A 4,772-nucleotide genomic window follows, 5' to 3' on the forward strand; every position below is an offset into this window, starting at 1 on the left:
TGGATGTTGTTCCCAGCGCAGATGACAGACAGTCACAGACCAAGTGGACTGTGAAACTCACCTGGTTCCATAACATGGTATGCAGAGAGCTGGAGAAGGACGCTACAGAGGAGCACCTGTTGAGATACACGAGAGGGTACATCATGCAGCTGATAGGGGTATCCTATTCCCAGATGCATCTGACTCTCGGGTGCATATCAGGTGGCCCCCCTACTGGAGGACCTTGAGACGTATGGCTGGTTATCGTGGAGCTCGACTGTGTTGGCATGGCTGTACCGCCAAATGTGCCATGCCACGGAGCATGGTCAACGCAATTTGGGTGGGTGCGTTAGCTTGCTGCTGTCCTGGGTCTATCACTATATTCTGCTGCTACGGTCCGATGACTTTGATACTTGTCAGTTTCCACTAGTCGAGAGGTATTATAAATACTTGTAATAACCCTTAGTTAATTTATTAATTAGTTAATGAACGTGAGAGATAATGTGAGATTGTGTTTGGCATTGTAGGTGGATTCAGTACCAGTCAGACAATGTCAGAGACGAGAGCAGGCTTAGGCATTACAGACGTACCTTGAATGGGATTAATATGCTGAATGTAAGTGACAAATAGTTAAGTATTACAAATTTATTTTAATTAAATACCTATTGCATTTGAAATTTGAATGTCATCATTAATTTGCGTTCTGTGAACAGGTTGAGTGGACGCCGTATACTGACCCACACATGATTGATTTAGTTTCACTGGCAACAGGGACTCTATCAGCCCGCCAGTTTACCGGGCTGAGGAGGTTGGCTAGACGGTGGGGTCTCTTTTAGGACCTGTACCCGGAGACTACTTGTCCCTGAGACCCCCTAAGTCACATCAGTCTGAGACTGGGACCAATCAGCAAGGGCAGAGGCCGGAGGCTAGTGTTCGTTTTGACCTCGGGACACAGTTTCAGTTGCCATTCAGCTCATCAGAGCTCGGAACCCATTCCACTCTCCTCTCTTGAGAGATATTAAAATGACACTCCCTTCCCATCTATTTATAAAATATATATTTCTCTCCCTTATAATTTTTAAAAAGCGTCCTCTTAAATCCATTTTAATTTTTTTTGTGTTAACTAACGTTAATTTTATCTATTTTTCAAGAAAAAATAAATTATTTTTTACAAAAATACCCTTTAATAAAAATTTTATTTTTTTGGTCATTGAATTTTACTTACCAAAGTACCTTTTAATAATTTTTTTATTGATTAAATTATATTTTTACTAAAATACTTTTTTAAAAAATTTAATAATTAAATTATTTTTTTAAGATACTTTTCAATAATTTTTTTAATTATCAAATTGTGATTTTACCAAAATTTTTGTTAACCATTATAGTTATATTTTGCTATTAATTTTCTGATATCAATATAAATTATTTTAATATTAAATAAAAAAATCTTGGTAAGATTATTTTTCGATACCAATATATATTAATTGTTATACATATTAACAGTGGTGAGATTTTTTGTTTAATGTCAAAATAATATACATTGATATAAAAAAAATTAATAGTAAAATATAAAAATAATTGTTAACAAAAAATTTGGTAAAATCACAATTTAATAATTAAAAAATTATTAAAGGGTATCATAAAAAAAATTTAATAATTAATTAAAGGGTATTTTGGTAAGTAAAATTTAACGTAAAAAATAAAATTTTTGTTAAAGGGTATTTTTGTAAAAAATACTTTATTTTTTCTTAAAAAATGGATAAATTTAATATTAGTTAACACAAAAAATTGTAAATGAATTAAAGAGGAGGTTTTTTAAAAGTTATAAGGGAGGAAAATATACATTTTATAAATAAAAAGGAGGAAAACGTCATTTTAGCATCTCTCGGGAGAGGAAAGTGGAATTTTTCCTTATTTTTAAGTATGACAACCTAATGACTAATCTGTCACATATCTTAATTCTATTTAAGAGTTTGCTGCTAGCTAATATGCTATAATACATGGATACTGACACGAACATAGAACACGATACGACACGGGACACGCCAACATACAAATTTTAAAATCTTATAAGACACGGAGACACATATATATATAAATTATGAAGTATTTTTTAAAAAATAGTAATAATATTTTATTAATATTAAAATATGAATTTATTTTTTAATTATTTTTAATATATTATGTTGATTATATAAAATATTTAAAATATTTTTTATTTTAATAAATAATAATATATATTATTTCTAAATTTATTTTAAGAATATATGTTAAGAATAAAATTGAACATGTTAATACGTGATGATATTTAAGTGTGTTCAAATGTATTTAAAGAAAAAAATTTTATATTTTATTAAGACACAATTAAACATAATAAATATAACTATCAATAAATACTGTGTCTAAAATGTATCTGATTAAAATATTAGTTTTTCTAGTTCAAGTGTGTCTCATTTAACAACTTTTTCCTTCTTTCAAATAACCATGTTTTTATTATCACATCCGGAAAGAAAACTAACATAAAGTTGATCTGATTAGAATATTAGTTTTTTTTTTTTAATTATTGACATCGAATTTAGTCTTAAACATAAAGCAATATGTGAAAACTCATCTGTAGACTCGGTGACGAATCTAAATAATTTTGACAGTAAAGACAAAATATATATAATATAATAATAATAATAATTTAAATTTAAATAATATGTGTTCTAAAAATACATAACAAATTTAGTATTAATGAAAGATTTTAAATTTTTTTATTTAATAACTACAAAATAAATACATTAAAAATTTAAATTTTTTATATTTTTAATAAAAATATTCTCAATTTATAATTTTAATATGTACCTTTAAGATACAAGATAAATAAATTCTAATAATTTTATAATAAAAATATTATATTACATAAAAATCAACTATCTATAAAATTGTTCATTAACCATTATTTATTTGTGTATAAATATATTTATTGTTTAATTCATTTTCAATATGTATTTTGTATTTCAATATGTATTCTATATACAAATAGTTACTTTTTATGTACATATAGCATAATTATTATTATAATTATATTTTGTTATTGTAAAATATGATTAATCTTCAAAATATATAATTTATAAATTAGAACACTAAAATAATAATTTAAATAATAATATATAATTTATAATTCTATTTTTTAAGTTACATATTTTAAAAAAAATTGAGTAATATTTTTTTTAACAATACAATCGAAATCTCTCTCTCTCTCTCTCTATATATATATATATATATATATATATATATATATATATATATATATATATATATATATATATATATATCACTAAACAATTATTTAAAAATTCACTTCTCATATAATCAAAAGCCAACTCTCAGTGATATTTATAGTTAAAAAAAATTTGTTCGATTAATATAATTGCTACAGAAAAAACTATAACTAATTTAAAAAAAAAATCTTTTGAGTTCATTTTTAAGAAAGAACGCTAGTCTTATTTAAATTGAGAATTGATCATTATTCTAATAAACCTCTAATATAAAATTCTTAAACTGACTATTAAGTACTAAAAGTTGAGTAAAAAATTATTGTGGAGTCAAATTCAATAATTTAATGGGGACAAATAAATATTATTATCATATACTACTCAAAAAATTTTTAAATTGTAGTGTTCACATGAAGTTGTTTTTGAATCGTTGACGCGTGTTATTATTTGGTTTGAAAAAATCGATTTATTTTATACAAATAGTTTTTTAAAAAAAACCGGTTTGGATAAGATCAAATAACCACCTTTAAAAAAATTTTCAATTCTTTCTGTACGTTATCTCTAAATCCCTAAATGATGAATTTGGTACGTTCTTCTTCTTCATCCTTCTTGACCAATCTTTCTTTAAATTTATCTTTTACTTTTATTTATTTAATTTCGTCAAATATATGTATACAAATTGTTTAAAAAAATAAAGTTAGGTATTTTAAAAAAACAAAATAATTCACATTTTTTGTCTGTATAAGAATAACGAAAAAGGAAAAATTAGAAATCGAAAAAGAAAGAGGAAAAAAAAAGAATTCACATGGAAGGAAGAAATCAAGTTTACGATACGAACAAAAAGTTATAAATGGCACCATTTGTATCTATTTTTCTGTCTCTATTTCTGTATTCTTGAGGAGCTTTGTTTTGTTTTCAATAACTCAAATTTTCAGTCGCTAAATTTTTTCTCTAATACAAATTTTAAATTAAACTGTAAAAATATATTCAATTACAAATTTAAAGTTAAATTGAATTTCATGGTAATCAACCAATTAGCTTTCACATTAGTTATGAAAAATTGAAATAAAGAGAATGAATTTCAAGAGCGTAACGAAGAAAAAGAGAGTAAAAGTAATTGTTTGTTCTAACTTAAATTGATTTTTTTAATTAAATTATTTGTATGAAATAAATTGATTTTTTTCAAACCAAATAATAACACTATATCAACAATCCAAAAATAATTTCATGTGAAGTCGACTGTAAATAAATTTCTACCAAAGCAATAACTAACTTAAGGGAGTCATGTCCAATAAGAAGATCTCAAATGATTACCAAGTTCAATTTATTGCTCTCTAATTCATAAATAAATAAAAAAGGGATAACAAATTAAGATTAAGAAGTGAGAGTCCACAATGCAACTATAAGGTGTGTGTTTGAATTATAGTTTGTGTTCGGTTGTCGGTTTCTGGACAGATCGGGTGGTAATTGGAGGGAGTGAGAACGCCTCAATCACGGTCGTGCTGGATTTGGGTTTACCGGGTAGCCGAGCAC

The sequence above is a fragment of the Arachis hypogaea genome, chromosome 5, assembly GCF_003086295.3.
Source record: "Arachis hypogaea cultivar Tifrunner chromosome 5, arahy.Tifrunner.gnm2.J5K5, whole genome shotgun sequence".
NCBI lineage: Eukaryota > Viridiplantae > Streptophyta > Magnoliopsida > Fabales > Fabaceae > Arachis > Arachis hypogaea.